At 39.4% G+C, this 18,346-nt stretch overlaps 1 protein-coding gene across 1 annotated transcript in view; it reads right to left on the bottom strand.

The window, feature by feature from the left end:
- Nucleotides 1-15,465, bottom strand: part of LOC128573573 (leucine-rich repeat-containing protein 37A2-like) — a 116,101-nt gene extending 100,636 nt beyond the window's left edge. The window contains exon 1 of the mRNA XM_053573828.1: nt 15,358-15,465. The gene's annotated coding sequence lies outside the window, so the exon portion shown is untranslated. The remainder of the gene's footprint in view (nt 1-15,357) is intronic.
- Nucleotides 15,466-18,346: the final 2,881 nt, after the last annotated feature.

The raw sequence follows: 18,346 nt of genomic DNA, 5'->3' as shown, positions 1-18,346 counted from the left end.
CACAGTGGCTACAGTGCCAGCCACATATACCAAGGGTGGTGGGTTCAAACCCATCCAGGGCCAGCTATACAACTGCATCAACAACAACAAAAAATAGCCAGGTGTTGTGGCAGGCTCCTGTAGTCCTAGCTACTTGGGAGGCTGAAGCAAGAGAATCTCTTAAGCCTAAAAGTTTGAGGTTGCTTTGAGCTGTGACATCACAGCACTCTACCAAGGGCAACATCTATCTAAATGTTTTTTTGTTTGTTTTTTTTTTTTTTGTAGAGACAGAGTCTCACCTTATCGCCCTCGGTAGAATGCCGTGGCGTCACACAGCTCACAGCAACCTCCAACTACTGGGCTTAGGCGATTCTCTTGACTCAGCCTCCCAAGTAGCTGGGACCACAGGCACCCGCCACAACGCCCGGCCATTTTTTTTTGTTGGTGCAGTTTGGCCGGGGCTGGGTTTGAACCCGCCACCCTCGGCATATGGGGCCGGAACTGTACCCGATGAGCCACAGGTGCCAACTATCTAAATGTTTTTTGAGACTCTGTCTTTTTTGAGATTCTGTAAGAAAGAAAATTAAATACCTCTATACATAGATGGAATAATTATAAAATTTAAGCAATCTAAATACAAGAAGATATAAAAAGCGTAATGTACAGGGTGGCCACAAAGTTCCTGTGCAATTTTAAATAGTGTGCAATTTTAAATTGCACATGAACTTTATGACCATTCTGTATAATGGCCCTGTGGGGTTTATTCCAGTAATGCAAGGTTGGTTTTACATTGTGCCACCTGACTTTAAGACATTACCAAACTATATCATCAAGATAATGCAGTACTGTCATTAAGATCATATAGATATAGATATCAATATATATTATTAAATTAATATATTATATTATATAATTATGTATAATATACAAAATAATTATAATACATTAATATTATTACATGTAATATTATATATTATATATAAATATATAATATATAGTATATGTAAATATATAAGTATTAATATATAGTATTATATATTACATATAACGTTATATATTATAATTTACCAATATGTTATATATATTAATAATATATATATATTATTCACTATGTTGACGAACTAAGAAGAAACAATATGATCACATATATTACTAAAAAAAAGCTTTTAATAAGATTCAAAATGCAACATCCATTCCTGATTTTAAACAAAAATAAATGTCTCATCAAATTGAGAATAGAGAGGAACTTTCTCAGCCTGATAAAGTAAATTAATCAAAAATCCATGCCTGACAGTATACTTAATTGTGAGAGACTGACTGCATTTGACCAGGAATGAGGCAATGATACCCTCTCATCGTTTCCATTCTACATTGTACTGGAGGTGCTTTCCAGTACAGGAGGAAAGAAAAACGTAAAAGTCATCCAAATTAAAAAGACAGACTGAAATGACTTTTATTCACAAATGAAATGACATCTACCTCTAAAAATCCTATGGAACCTACAAAAATGTTAAAAAACTTATAAGTGAGTTTAACATTAAAAAATTATCTTTCTATATCCTACCAATAATAAAATGGGATATGATATTAAAAAGATAATTCTACTTATAAATCAGTAGTATAAAAAAAATTAAACACAGAGATGCAAAGGTAAAGCTGTCAAGGGACGTGTAATGCTTACCCACTGAAAACTACAAAACTTTTCTGAGAGAAATTAAGGACAACTTAAATAAATGGAAAGTTATACAGTATCTATGAGTGAGAAAAGTATCTACAGTTCAAACAGAAATACAACAAAGCTAGAATAGCCAGCCCCACTTTGGAAAAGAAGAATATGATAAATTAGGGGACCTGACTTTAAGACATTACCAAACAACATCATTAAGATAACGCAGTACTGTCATTAGGATCAACTGGGCAAAATGGTAAGAACAGAAAGAGACACAAACACATAGTCAACTGATTTTCAACAAGGAGGCAAAGGCAACTCAGAGGAGAAAAGACAGTGTTAGAACAATTAGATATCCATGTGCAATAGATGAGATTTGGCCCATGCCTTACATCATCATAGACCTAAATCTGTGACCCTAAGTTAGGCAAAGATTTCTCAGATAAAACACATAAAGCAAAATCCATTTATTTAAAAAAATGAGAGGCTCTTCTACAACTTGAACTTTACCTTGAAAGTGAGAACTATGTAACCTAAAAATTTGTATCCACATATTAATTTGAAATCAAAAGATAAATAAATAAATGATAAATTAAACTTTATTAAAATAAAAATGTTTTTCTCTTCAAAAAAAAATAATGGTTTATGGAATCAAAGAAGTCACAGACTGGCATTAAACAGTTCCAGTCAACTATCTATAAAAGACTTGTATCCAGACATATAATGAGTCTCAAAACTCAGTAACAGAGCTACAAATAGCCCAATTAAAAACAAATTGGGAACATTTTAAAAATTTATTTACTAAAGAAGACATCCAGGTGATAAATAAGTATACAGAAAAATGCTTAACATTATTCACTGGAGAAATAAAATTGAAAGTCCAGTAAGATACAAGTACAAACACAGAATGCCTAAAATGTAAGATTTGCCATTCTAAGTGTTGGCAAGAATGCAGAGCAACTAAAACTGTCATCTACTGCAGGTGGGAATGTAAAATTCCACGGTCACTTTGGCACCTATTTGGCAGTTTCTTAAAGAGTTATACATGTGTTTACCACACAACCAAAGCCATTTCACTTCTAGGTATTCACTTAACAGGTAAATGTATTAAAAAAAAATTGTGTTCTATCCAGATAATGAAATACTACTCAGCAATAAAAGAGAATGAACTATTGATATACACAATAACATGGATCAATCTCCAAATAAACTGAGTGAAAAAAGCCACACCACTCCCAACAAAGAGCACATACTCTTTTACAAATTTATATAAAACTCTGAAACATAAATTACCCAGAAGAAAAGAAATCATTTTATCATAAGGACATTTGCACTAAACTGTTTATCACAGGTCAACTTACAATCACCAAAATGTGGAAACAACCTAAATGCCCAGCAACCCAGGAATGGATTAACAAGCTGTGGAATATGTATACCATGGAATACTATTCAGCCATTTAAAAAGATGGAGGCTTTACATCTTTCATGTTAACCTGTATCAAGTTGGAGTAAAGCACCACAAGAATGGAGAAGCAAGAAGCCAGTGTACTCAATTCTGATATGAAGGCCATAGATGAGCTAACACAAGGCTAGGGTAGGAGAATGAGGCAGCAGGGAGAGGGGAGGAGGTAGGGGATGGGGGATCAGTGTATGACACCCCTCCTGGGGGCAGGACACAATTACAAGAGGGACTTTATCCAACAAATGCAATCCGTGTAACCTAATTCTTTGTACCCTCAATGCATCCCAAACAATAAAAGAAAACATAAATAACTACAAAACCAATAAATGAAACAGTATGATTTTTTTTTATTCTAGAAGCAAAAGCAGAGAAAACAAATGGTTGGTCAGACCAAGAGTTGGAGGTTAGTCAAGTGGGTGCAGCCAAAGGCCAAGAGCAAGACAGACCTGCAGCTGCTGCTTAAAGCGTGTTTGAAATAATTCCTCAGTTCTGACTTAATCATTCATTCACTGAAAAAAATGTTTGTTTAAGATCTGGTGAAACCTGTGAAGCATACAAGAACAATTGTATTCAATGAAGTATATAATCAGTAGTGAAATAAATATATTTATTGATTCCTATTCTTTGAGGTGGACATGAAGCTCTAATTGAATCACAGCATCGTAGAGCCGGAAGAGGTTTTAAGGGTTATAAGTCTCAACACTGTCATTTTATTGATGAGGAAACAAACACAGAAAACATCTGAAGATTTTTCCAAAGGTAACAGGAAATTGAATGAGACCCATCTGCCTCCCAGCCAGTATTTTAGCAACTCACCAAACCTTTCAAACTTTCTGATCAACATTTAAAGGCATTTACATGATAATTATTCCTGGAAACATTAAAACCAGTGCATGATTTAGGGAAATAATTTTGGTTAGGAGAACTCTGTTCTAACAGTGACCTTAAGCGTGCACCAGCAGTAGCTATACGACCTACCATCTTAAAGGTAATTAAATTAAGTCATTTTTACACTTGCAACAATATCAATATTAAGCAATACCTATTTTTAGCATATTCCAACGCTGATTTTTTTCTTTATGTTTATAAACTGAAAATATAAGCCTATTTCAAATAATACTATTTTACTGCCTAGTTTTTCCAGTTCTTAACTGATTTCCTAGTTATAAGGAAAGTGCCGTTTCAGGAGCAGGTTCTAAGGAGACATTCTAGGATTACAGCACAGCAGAAAGTTATTCCCACATAACAAGAGCTCATGGGTTCCCTAAATCCAAGTAATGTTTTGTTCACTGCTATGTTATCCAGCACTTAGGTTATTATCTACCATACAGCAAGTTCTCAAAATGTACTTAAAAATAAACTCATAATGCGAGCCAGGCGGGCACAGCGCCCTCCAGGGGCACGCGGGGTCCCCATCTAATTTAGCAGGTGGGGGACAGGCCAAGGAAAAGTCCAGTACTCAGTATCCCAAAGGCATCTGAGCAGTAGGTGGGAGACCCCAGGGCAGGGGAGGTAGGAGGAGTTTATTCTGTGGCTCTGAGCGTCACTGGGTCACTGGGCTGGTCCTGGCTGCACAACAGCCTCTGTGTGACATAAGGCCGAGGATGACGCGGGGTGGGGACGAGGGACTCCAAGAGTGGACTCTGGAGTCAGAGACACGGGTTCAAATTTTACCTCTCTTACTAACCAGCAGTGTGGACCGGCGGTTTGTTTAACCCACTGTCATTCTGTCCCCACTGTGTGCTGGGGGACGGGAGCCATCACTGGCCACTGGCTTTGGCCTCTGGTCCGGCTTTAAACCCTGCGGTCACGCCGTTCCAACGTTTGCTCCGCAGCCTCTGGGGGGCGCCCTGCCGCCGTCCTCTGCGCTCTCTTCCGGGGCTCCTTCTGGCCAGCCTTACCCTGGCAGCCCTCTGATCACTGGCGTCCTAGATTCCCTTTCCGTTTCTCCCCGTATGTTCTCTTCAGTCTCACTTTCCACATTCCTTTAGCTTCAACCTATATACCTCTAACACCTCCGTATCTCTTACTACCTACTTCCTATCTCCTTGTGACTATTTCTCAGTCACCTACGAGCAGAGCAGAGCTCATCGCTGTTTCTGCTCGTCCCCTCCCTACACCAGCACCGACCCTCCTCTGTTCTCCACGCTGGCTCACGGTTCCAGCCAGATACCCGAACCCCTCTCCCGCACCCTTACCAACTCCAGCAGGGAGTTCATCTTGTGTTTTCTGTGAATTATTTCTCACGTCTTCCCTTCTTTCCTGTGCTCACTGCTCTCCAGGTCAGGCTCACCTCTTCTTCCAGTGCGGTGATTTTCATCCGCTGTAGGTGCAAAAGCCTTTCATGGCCTGATCCCTCAGCCTCATCTCCAGCCACCCTCCCTTTGTCCCAGTCATGTTGAATTACTTGCCACTTCTGCTTGTGATCTGCTCTTGTGTGATTTTATGGTGTCAGCCACCTTCCACCTGAGTCACCGTGGAGTAGTCCCCATTCCGCCTTTAAGACTCACAGCAAGGATGTTCTGAAATACCTCGCCCAAGCTTCATGAAACCCCTGGGAAGGGAAGACCCCTTCCTCCCTTGCGCGTCTACTTCTTTTATAACAACCACTCATCATCTTCCTTTTCTTCTTTTCATTATATCTACCTATATGAAATTGTTATTCCTTAGGGCCAAGAGCTATGTCTTATTTACCTTTAGTGTCATAACGCATAGCACTGTCCCTGGCACATAGAAAGTGCTTGACACGTGCTGAAAGGACAGATAATTGAGCTGATGAACGACTGAGACAATCCCGGTGTGTGAGAGAACGGGAATGAGCAGAATAATGTTAAGGTCAAGAGGGTGAGCCAGCCTGGCAACATTCAAATTCCGTTAACATATAGAAGTCTTTGGTTTTTAAATATTAACCAGCAGTAAAGCCGTCCTTTGGCATCACTGGATCTCACAACAGGAGAACAAGGAATCAGCTGCCTGTAGGATTCCTTTTCAAATTCAATTTTCAATTAAAACGGTAGGGAATTGACATTAAAATAATTTTTGTTTTGCTAGGTGGCGGCAACCTAGAATGAGTCATTTCTCAAAAATAAATAAATAGCGTCTCTCCCACCCACCGGGAGATGCTTATCCCTCTAGGAGAAGCCCTTGGTCTCCTCTTCCAGTGGTTTACCTCACTATTTCAAAGCTTATCCCAGGAAAATCTTTGTCTCCTTAAATACGCATCAGATAAACAACACAGCTGGATTGGCCTTTGGAGACACCCAGATCGATCCCTTTATCTCCACAGATGAAAAACATGTAAGGACTCCAAATTATGCTCCCTGAGAAGTGCAGCCTTCACCTCCCCCCAGTCCTCCTCATCACTCCCATTACATCTAGTCAAATAAAAGCAGCACAAACGTGGTGGGATGTACATCAGATCCCAATGCTACTTAACTCTGGTGTCGGAAATCTTGCATCATCAGAAATGCTGTCATTTTTCAAGATGCTAGTTTGAACAAAAAAGTCACATCCTTTACCATGTGTATTTCTAACAGGACTCCTTATCCCACTCCTCCAATCGATCCTCTAAAAAGAGGGGTGCCTTCTGCTTTATCCTCATTCACAAACTGAGAAATGACTCAATAAGCCCTTTGGTCTCTGCAACACTTGCTTTATATGAAATAATCATCATTATTTTAACTCTACCACTCTCTAATTTACCATCCTTTTCCCCCTTTAAAGTGATAATTGTAGTAATGACCTCACCATCAGGTATTTCTTGGGAATTAATGATCAACTGAGGTTCATGGCCCACAGAATAGCGATGGTCCATCAACTCCACCCAGCCTGTCATTAATCCCCCGGAAATGTCTTGTTTCCCGATTGTTATTGCTTAATTTAGATTCTCTTCATTCTCATCAAGCCTTACAATATTGCTACATCCACCAAGAAGCTTTGTTTTATTTTATTAGTCTATGCCTTAATGGTTCAGCAAGAGTGGTTTCCCTAACTGATGATCAAATAAAACTAGAATGTACCTTATTAAAAGTTACCTTAAAAGCCATTAAATATCTCTAGACATTCTAGTATGTTATACTACTTTTAAATCAACGAATGGGATGGAGTATTGTGTCCTTAAGAATACAACCTTCAACATTCCCTCCAAATTCAACTTTAGCCCTCTACGTTCTTTACCACATGGAATAAATGTAACCCCTTTATTTATTTTTAAAAGTTCCTCCCCCAGGCTCAAAGTGGTTTTAAACGCTAAATGGTGTCACCAGTTGCCTGCAACGCTAAATGCCACACACTCCTTCCTAGCAGTTCACAAACATGGTAGAGGCTACAGCGTCCCCACCTGTTTACTTGCTGTACCTACAATGCTACATTTCACTCAGAGAGGCACAGAGCTTCGCTGGCCCTCTTTTTGGTTCATTTCCTTCTTCAGGTAGATGAGTGGTGCAAGGCTAGGGGAGGTGAGAGTAGAATGTGTGGAGAGTGAGGTCTGGGGGAGAATTTACCAAGCCAGAGCTCTTTCAGCACCAAAGCCAATTTTTAAAAAATTATATATATATATATATAATATATATATAAATATAAATTATATATAAATTTATATATTATATAATTATATACTAAATTATATATACACACCAGGTCCTGATTTCAAGAAAAAAATACATTATCAACAAATAGTACTTAATAAAAATAGAGGGAAAAGATATCTATATTGTCACATTTGCTTATGAGTATAACACATAAAAAGGAAAATCGGAGGGTAACCAGTTACCCTTAGTTAATTCTTAATGGTTTCTTTGATGCAAGTAAAATGCCATAATAAATACTGAGGAATTCAAACACAAGTATAGTGAGACATACACAGGCATCAAGTCTTCGAAAGATGAGAGCTTTCATCTGACATCTGCCATTCATTAGCTATGTGACCTATGCCAAGTTATTTATTCTCCTTGACTTTCAGCTTCCTCATCTAGATGAGCTATTAAAATAGATAATGTCATTGTGCTTGTTTTTTTAATAATATTTTGTAATCCTTTTAATCTATATAATAACCAACTGTTATAACAGAATTTCATTAGATACGATGTATATTTTTTAAACTATATTTATTTTCTTTTACTCTTAGCTGATGTGTTGACTTATACTTGTCTTTGCTGCCCAAATGTAAGAACATATTCTATGAGGTAAACAATATATCATAGGGAATGGGACAGTTTTAATACAAAAAACAAAAATTACATGGATGTCAGAATGTAATCTCTGCCTCTGTGCCAAGAAGCATAATGTTAATAACAACAAATGGCGATAATTAGGGAATAAAGACGGTAAAAGGGGGAATAAAATGGACTTGGAGCAGGAATAGCTGAGAGGCTGAGACTGGAAACAGAGAAAACTTCATATGCAATTATAACATTCATAAACTTAGGGCAACCAGACAACCGGGCTAGAAAGCAGAAGCAGAAGAGGCTGGAAAGGCACGCATGGCAGGTCAGATTAGACCACATAGTTCATAGAAAGGAGTTTGAATTTTATCTGAAGTGGAAGTGGAATGGGGAGCTTATTGGATACTTTTACTCAATCGTTAACCAGGAAAAATAATTTCAGACTTTTCCAAGGAGAATATGAAAATTATTTCATTTAACCAAACATTATAAACATAAAGGATTTCAGGTCTACCAAAGTTTAAACACACTTTTTAAAACCACATTTAGAAATACACATGTAATCTATAAGTATATACATTAGATAAATGGATATGATAATTAGTTGGGTCATACCCTCAAGGTCAAGTTTGTATTTACAGCCCAAGTGCTATTTTTTACTTCCAAAATGTGAAATAATTCTATCAACTATTTCACAATTATTTGGAAAGGATTAATAACCCAGTTACAAGTCAAATGGATTTACTAAGAGAGAATGAACTTAATCCATGTGGATATACAACTCAAAGAATGTTCAAAGACAAGAAGAGAACCAGAAGTCAGCTAGGGCATTCATGAAGTGGGGGGGGGGATAAAAGAGCCGTGTTTGAGCGGCAGTCTCACAAGTGACAGCAATAAATGAGCTTACTTTGGGTTTCAGTAACTGTTTGGTATGCTCCAAACTTCTGTGTGAGATATAATCTTCCAAGGGACTTGATAAAAGCCAAAACATTGGGGGCTTTTAAGCCCAGACAAGATAACATATTAGGAAGGATTTTCAAGGAATCAGTTCTGCACCAGGAAGAAACTGAGCTCCATGAAGTGTTTCTCTCTTCTACTTTTCAAATGTTCAATATAATTGTAAATAATGGAGAGAGGAGGATAATTCAGAATTCTTTTTATCTTCACATATACTAGGTTTTATATTTTTCCTCTCAAGGATAACCAGACTAGTACAACTCATAAAAGTGAAAATAGAACTTGCATTATACCAGTGCACATTTAGATGTATACTGAGTAAGATGACATGGAAGAAATAGATGCAATTTGCAATTGAACTTAAGGAATCCTGAGAATTGAGAGTAATCTATCAGCTCAGATTTTTCACCTATAAAATGGGAAAACTAGTGGTATATCACTACATGGTATATTTATATGTTCATCAATCTTTGGCCTATGTTTGTAACATAAATATATATCATGTCACTACCTAAATAATAAATACATGCATTAATAAATAAACACATGCATATTGTTCTGTCAAAACTCTTTCCCTAGCAAACTGAAATTGGTTTAGGCAAAAAGAAGGAAAAAAAGAGAACATGTTAGTTACCAAAACTGAAAAATCTAGAGGGTCAATCCAGATACAGGTGGATCCAGGAGCTCACATAATGTTTTCCTGAGAAAACTCTAGCCATAACTATAGTGTATAGAAGGGGTTAAGACCGTTCTGGGCATTCTGAGCAATGAAAAACAATAAAATTAACTGAAAATCAAAACATAATGTTTTATTATAAATTAGGCTGAGTTGCTAGTAACAGCAATCCACATGAAATAGAATTGAATGTCTTTTTCTAAAAAATCCAAATGTGAGTGGTCCAGAACTACTCTGGAAGCTCCTTCATTGTCTGAAAGCAGGGCTACTTCCAAGTTCTTGCTATGCCTCCCTGAGGGTGTGGCCCTCGTCCTTTTTCTCCAGGATGGAGTCCCATCCAGTAAACCCACATTCCAAGCAAAAAGAAGAAAGAAAGAAAGTGGCAACAGAACTCAAGACCACTTTCTGGGAGAAATTTCCTGAAAGCAGCTAGACTAGCTTAGACTCCCACATATCACTCAACTAACTTTGAGCTGTACTTGGAATTGTTATTCCAGGCACTTGAAAGTTGGGGGTCCTAAGGAAGAAACTGTGTATTACAGTAAGAAGCCCGTACACCCACAGCAAGACATAAGTGCCCTGATCAGGGACTTTGTGTCATTCATTTAGTGCCAGATTGTGAAATAGTTACAGTGAGTGCTCAATGAATATTTAAGAGAATAAATCAGTGAATGCAAGCATGTTTAGGGACAAAAACAACTAAAAACCTGTAATGTTATTGCAGGTTTACAAAACTTCTTTATAGATTGCAACAGCATAGAGAACAGCATAAAAGCAGCTTCTTCACAGTTCACAGATAATATGGGAAAAAAACAGAAGCTGTGAAATCGCAGATCTAGATTGCTAAACTAGGGTCACTGCTTATTAATGTTGTGATCTTTGAAGTTTATCTCATCTTGTTATCTCTGAAGGCATAAAGTTGGGTCTAAACATCTAAACTTTCAGGAGAATTTAACTGAATTAATTTAACTGACCATGGCCCTTGGTCATGGTCATTTGTTTTCTTTGTTCAATTAAATTCTGTATGGCTATATAAACCTTGGCCAATTTCTCCAGCTCTCTCTCTCAAATTTACCTCCAAAAGATTCTGTTCTTTTGAATCTTATTCTTAGATGGGTTTGATTTGCGCTCAGGGCAGATACTAGAAACTTGAGTTCTACCAATTTTTAGCCCAAATCTCCCTTGGGTAGATTGTTACATGCAAATGTGTTAAAGTTAAGGTCCTCAAAATAAGCCAAATATTGGGGAAAGCCTTTTAAAAGAATGCTAAATTCTGGAATAAAACTGTTAATCACAAACATTATTTTTGTTCTTAAATATATACATGTACATAAAATAAAGCCTTTATTATAATATGAATTGTAGCTTATCATATTCTAGCACTCAGCTCCAATATACTCTGGTAGAAGAATCTAATTTGAAAAAATGAAAACAACAAAATAATGGAGAAATAATATAACATAACCTGTTTTCTAAAAATATAAACAAAATAAAACACAAACAGAAAACTCCCCCTAATTTTTAAGATCACATTTTTATTTTTTGATTGATATAATTTCAAAAAGAAAAAAATACATGCCTGACTAAACTAAAGTAAGCCTGGTCAAGACACATTTTATCTTTGAGAATCATCTGAAGAAAGATCTGGGGCTAAGATAATCACTAAAGGTCAAATTTACTGGAAAAACTAATTCTAAAGTAGGTCAAGAATTTCTTGAAAGCAGTAGACACACTTAAAAACATCACAGCTGTCAACTGAGAATCAAGTAACAGCGTTGATCCTGAAAAAATTTCTCACTGTCACCATGAAGTGAACTCAAAAGAACTAAGAATGTGGTCAATGCCATGAAAACACTAAACTGCTTTTAGGATTTATATTTTTCCATCCTTCTAAAGGTAGCATTTAATAAAATACTCTGGCTCTTTCTCAAATTCAATCATAATAAGACAGAGATTTCCAAATCCAATTTGCTATTATTTCTTCTCTGAGTTTTAAGAACCATTCATCCTTAGAACCAGTCTCGTTATCAGAAAAGGTATTTACCCATAAGTCCAATAAGTATTATGAATTTTTGAGGGAAAATAGCAACAGCTTGCAGCTGAGAGATGTTGCCTCTTACACCGAATGTGTGGACAGCCCTACAATGGCCTCAATCCCTGAGAGGTAGCTTGTCTAGCATGTGTGAAGGGGCTCTTGCTGTTTTGTTTCTTGATGGAGAAGAACCAAGAGGGAGCTGGAATTTGTTCAACACTTAGATTTACATCCAATATAACATTTTATCTGCAACAACCTGGAAAGTAGAAGTTACTAATTTGCATTTTACGTTTGAGAAATGGATGCTCCAAAGGGCTACGTGACTTGCAAAAGGTAATTCACTTAGGAAGCTATCAGATCCCGACTCAGGCAGGACTTAAGTTTTTCTCGGCACACCTCTCTCTTTTCAGTAAACTGACTAAACAATGCTGCTTTCTCTAGAGTAAGCGAAGGGAAGCTGGATAAAAGACACACTCGGTCATGAAGAAGTGACAAACCCTCTTACCAACGATCAGTAATTTTTCTAGTGTGTGAAAAATAGTTTACACAGCCCAAAGTAGTAAACGGGTATGAGCAAAGGTAATAAGACCTTTAGTTTAACCGCGCAAATCTTCCGCCCCTCACGATCTTCTCTTGCCTGCCCTCTGATGCATCCACAGCCACACAGATACCAAATCTAAACTTGTGACTGCAGAGATAGTCAAGGGAGCAAATATTTACAAACAATTCACCTCAAACCTGTAGCCAAGGGGATCAGCTTTTACATGACAGGCCCCCTCTTTTCTGGGATCAGAATAGTGGTAAACATAGCAGTAATAATACTCAACACTCCTTTAGAGCTTACTACACACTGTGATAAGGGTGTTTCAAGCACTATGTTAACTCCCAAACAACCTCTGGGGTATGGGCTCCTTTTCACAGGTGTAGATGATATGGCTTAAGAGGTAAGCGGCGCAGCTGAGGTCACACAGCTGGTGATGTCAGTGTGTGCTAGAGAGCTGATCTGCACGACACCCGAATTCGTCCACATTGATTGGTGCTTTGTCCTCTTACCCTTCCAGTGTCCCGGTCCTCTTTCACTCTCACCCTCCCAGGGATGGCCTTATTCAGGCTTTACAAGGGGTGCTACAGAAATCACACACAGGAAATTTTCTCTAACTTATGCCCTGATTATTTTCCATAATTTATACAATTTATATAATTTAAACAATTCTTTTACTTCTACTAGCATTTCCTCTGAGATTAGCTTTCTTCCCACTTACCACCTTTTCAAACTCTACATAATCTAAAACGTGTTTAAAATATTTAAAAGTCTTGATAAAATCAGAGGAAAGATGTAGGCTTCACCCACAGTCTCTCTGAAGCAATATAATTCACAAACAAAAGAAACCCACTCACAAGAGAGGCAACATTCTTTTCCTCTTCACAGCCTTATTCATCTCCTTTGGAAGACTTTCCAGGTGCTTTTGTTAGAGACACGTCTTAGTCTCTTTCCCTTTTTACTACATTAGCAGATTCTCATTTATTTTCAGTCTTGTTATCAGCATTTATTCCTATCTTAAAAGCAGAGTTAGGAGTTCTCTGTCCCTTTAGACCTTATAAGATAGTATAAATGTAATTCTATTGAGATTTATGCCTTATTCAACTTTTTTTTTTTTTTAACTCAGCTTGCATGTCAGAATCAAATCATTTCAGTGTTAATTGATTGGAAATACTGTATACTAGTTCCAAACGAGAAGTAAAAGTTGATGCGTTCAATCTTGTTTCTAGAGACACATATCACCACATCCATGTGGGAAATTCTATTTTTAGGGAAGGTAAAAATGGAAATAGCCAGGTGAATTTCGTGGTGTGTCACTTCAATGGATGGGTGTCAGAAATGTGGAATACAGTTGTCTTTTTTCACAGAGGCTCTTGGACCCTGTTGTTCTGTGTTATGAATCTCTAAGGTAATCAAGCTAGATCCTGCCAAGTCTCACTTGATAATCTCCCTCTTACTGTCCCAGCCCTTTTGTTTATACATTCTACTCTACCCATCAGTGGAAGGATCCACAGACATGTCCCACAGTATTTTAAAATGAGAATATCGTGTGACCTCGGAAAATTTAACTGACAATGTTTAAAGCATATAACTTGGGCGAGATGTAAGCATTCCACATTGTATATCAAATCAGCACATTGTAGCTCATAAATGCATTAATATACACAGCTATGATTTAGTAAAGAATTTTTAAAAAATAAAATACAACCTCCGTTACTGACAGGAAACTTCCCTGTTTATCCCAGCACTCATCTTGATCACTTCAACCACGGGATGACTTCCTTTTCACTGCTGAACATAGCCTAATTTGAGTGTAAAGGAGTTTCTAAATCACTTGCATTTCCTTTTCACCTTTGGAGAGTAAATACACTATAGAAACTTGAGAATTGCTTGTAAAATTAAAATGAAGCAAGTAATGTTTCAATGATATGACTTTGTTCTATTTTTATTTTTATTGTTTTTAACCCAATGAAATAGAAGATCTTCAGTTATATCTCAGGCACTCCTAGAAGACAGAAAACACTTAGCAGCCAAAGTGAAAAAACTGTCTTTGGTGGGAGGTTTTCAGTCACACCTTTGATATAAATCGACCAGAAAGCCTCAGGAAACAAGACCAGGGTGTTAGCTCACTGGCCTGGAATCACCTGTCTGGGAGCCTCGTGCAGCGCTTCTAAAAAGTCAAATAAGGACAGCAGGTAGTTTCTGTCCTGGAGGATCCCAGCTGGGAAAGCGGGAAGCTTCTGTTGTCATGGATAATCTGATATTTCTGGCACACTTGCCAGCTAGAAAATACATGTTAAATCCTTGCTATATAGAACAGTCTTGTTTTCAGGATTACTAGGGGAAGATCAGAGCCCTAAATATTCACTAATTGGATTCCAAATAGATGATCTGATGTCTGTGACATTAGAGTACCAACATAGAGGAGGGAAAAAAATCAAATCTGTCTGTCCTTTTCTCACGTGAAAAAGAATTTCCATTTTTTCCAGATTTAGGAGAGTGTAACAAGAGTAGCATATGTTTTTCTAATAAGCACCGATTAGCAGCACCTTAAAACGTCTTTTACACGGCTCTAGGAGAAGTTTGACCTTAGCCAGGTGTCCCGCATTCTGGAGTCTTAAAAGATTACATTTTCCCCCAAATAAGTATTCCATGTTCCTAATAGGTCAAAACATTCATCCTCTGGAGCAAATATCTTCCTGAAACCAAAACCATAAAAAGGACCCATTAAGAAAAACACACGCACACACCCCAATTTCACTAATGAATACAATCCAACAATACTCAAAATCCTAGCAAATAGAATACAGGTGTGGGACGGCGCCAGCGCCCGGGCACGCTGCGGCGGGTGACAACGGTCCCCTCGTCAGTCTCACCTCACGGGCTGCCGTGGTGACAACCGCTGCGGCTCCCCCGTTCCTCGCCGCCTTTGCCTCCAGCAGCCCCGCGTCCCGGCCAACTCTCCGCCTCCGTCAGCCGCCGCCTGCCCGACTGCGCACAACGTAACCGCGTCACGTGACCCGGCGCTGGAAGACGGCGTCCCCGCGCACGTCGGACAGCCGAGGCGCCTCAAGCCAGCGCGGGCTCCACAGTGGCCCTGGGCCAGCAGGCGGTGCTCGCCGCAGCCCCAGTGCCGGCCCTTCCCGGGGACCGACGCCAACGTGGTCCTCCAGAGACTGCGCGACCGGCAGTGGCTGGAGGCGGTGTTCGGGACCCCGCGGCGAGCCTGCCGGGTGCTGCAGCGCACTCACGCCAGGCCCAGCTTAGGCGAAGTGCGCGCGCGGTTGCGCGCGGTACTGTGCCTGGTGCCGCGGCTGCGCGGCCTGAGCCAGGCCCTGCGGGAGGCCGAGGCGGACGGCTGCGCCTGGACCCTACTGCACGACCAAGCCGCGCCGCTGCGTGCCCAGCAGGCCGAGCGACTGCAACCGCTGACCCAGGCCGCCTATCTGGACGAGGCGCGGCGGAGGCTGGAGGGTCCGGCGCCGCCAGCTGAGGCTTCGCGGGAGGGCTCGGGAACTGAAGGTCGACCGGGAGGAGGAGGCCAAACTATCGGCCCGGCAGTGCGTGGCGCTGGGGATGGATGCTGCGCCAGGAACGGTCGTCGCGCGCGGTCAGGCCGGCTGGACGGGTCCCAGACGCACAGCTCACAGCGCTGGGTCACGTGACGCGGTCACGTGGCGCGCAGTCGGGCCAGCGGCGGCTGACGGAGGCGGAGACTTGGCCGCGACGCGGGGCTGCTGGAGGCCGAGGCGGCGAGGCACCGGGGAGCCGCAGCGGTTGTCACCACGGCAGCCGGGGAGGTGAGACTGATGTGGGGACCGTTGACACCCGCCGCAGCGCGCCGGCGCTGGCGCCGTCCCACACCTGTATTCTATTTGCTAGGATTTTGAGTATTGTTGGATTGTATTCATTAGTGAAATTGGGGGGTGTGCGTGTGTTTTTCTTAATGGGTCCTTTTTATGGTTTTGGTTTCAGGAAGATATTTGCTCCAGAGGATGAATTGGGAGTGTTCTTTCCTTCTCAATGTTTTTGAATGGATTCTGCAGCATAGGTATGAGCTCTTCTTTGAATGTTTGTTTAAATTCTGGTGTAAAATCACCTGGTCCAGGACTTTTTGTTGTCGTTATTAGAAGCTGTTTTATTTTTGCGATTACTGTGCTTGATATCGGTCTGTTCAAGAGTTCTAATTCTTCCTGGTTAGGTCTAGGTAGGTAGTATAATTCCAGGTATTAGTCCATTTCCTCCACAATGTTAAATTTCTGGGCATAGCAATTTTTGTAGCAATCAGAGATAATCTCTTGTATTTCTGCGACATCTATTGTTATTTTCCCTCTTTCATTTCTCAGTGTGGTTATTAGAGATCTTACTTTTCTGTTTCTAGACTAGCCAAAGTTTTATCAATTTTTTTATTTTTATCAATTTTATTTATTTTAAGGAACCAACTCTTTGTTTTCTTAATCTCCTGAATGGTTCTTTTGTTCTCAATTTCATTTTCTTCTGCTCTGATTTTGGTTCTTTCCTTCTGCTAGGTTTGTGATTGGATAGCTCTTTCTTTTCCAGTTATTAGAAATGATGCATTAGATTGTTGATTGGTGCTTTTTAAATTATTGGCTGTGGGCATGTAATGCAATAAATTTCCCTCTTATGACTGCTTTCTCAGTATCCCAGAGGTTTTTCATCATCATTTTGTTAGACAAATCTAATGATTTTTCTCCTTTGTCTTCTCCTTGAAATACTTGTGTTTTGCGTAAGATCATTTAGTTTTTATGATTTTGGGAATGAAAGGTTTTGTTGGAAATGAGTTCGACCTTGATTCCATAGTAATCTGTAAGCTACAAGGTATAATTTCTATTCTTTTAAATTAGGCGAGGTTTGATTTGTGTCTTAGGATGTGGTCAGTTTTGGAAAATTATTCATGAGCTAATGAGGAGAATGTGTATTTGGTAATATCGGGGTGGTATGTTTTGTAGAGTCATGTTAAAGTCGATCGTTTCTTTGCTCAGTTTGTGTTTGGAGGGTCTGTCCAGTTCTGTCAATAGGGTGTGAAGTCCCCAGAAATTATGCTGTTATAGGATATTATATTGTTCAGACTTGTTAGAGTTCATTTTGTAAATCTGGAAACATTTAATTAATTTGGGTGCATAAAGACTTAGGATTGAGATGTCTTCTGGTATTGTTCCCTTGACAAGAAAATAGAGTACTTTATTTTTATCATTCCTTATCTTTTGTGGTTTGAAGCCCAGTGTATCTTGAAATTGTGACCCCTGCTTTCTTTTGATTTCCATCTGCCTGAAATATTGATTTCTAATCCCTCAACCTGAGTCTTGTTTTGTCTTTAGCTGTTAAATATGTTACCTGAGGACAGCATAGAGTTGGCTTGTGCTTTTGATCCAGTCATCTGGTCTGTGTCTCATCAGTGGGTAATTCAAGCCATTCACTATGGCTTGACTATGATGGATTTGTGTTTGTCTTTTGTGAAGGTTGCCACCTACATTTATCACTTGTACCATTGAGGAAGTTAGGCTATGACCTTTAATTTCTGTGTGTCTTTGCTTGTGGTACATTGTTATGTTCGATGTGTAATATTACTCTGGAATACTTCCTGGACAGGTGGTCTTATAGTGGCAAATTTCTTCAACGTTTACTTGCAAGGAAAACATTCGATGTATCCATTGAATATGGAACTTAGTTTCGTAGAATACAGAATCCTAGGCAGGGAGTTGTTGTGTTTGAGTATATTGAAAATGAGAGTCCTATCTATTCTAGCTTGTTGTTCTTCAGCTGAGAAATCTGCTGTCAGTCTGATGGAATTGTCCTTGTAGGTCAACTGGTGCTTATTCCTGGTGGCCTTCAAAATTTTCTATT

The sequence above is a fragment of the Nycticebus coucang genome, chromosome 21, assembly GCF_027406575.1.
Source record: "Nycticebus coucang isolate mNycCou1 chromosome 21, mNycCou1.pri, whole genome shotgun sequence".
In the NCBI taxonomy this organism is placed as follows: domain Eukaryota; kingdom Metazoa; phylum Chordata; class Mammalia; order Primates; family Lorisidae; genus Nycticebus; species Nycticebus coucang.
This window is presented reverse-complemented; position numbering and strand designations above follow the sequence as displayed.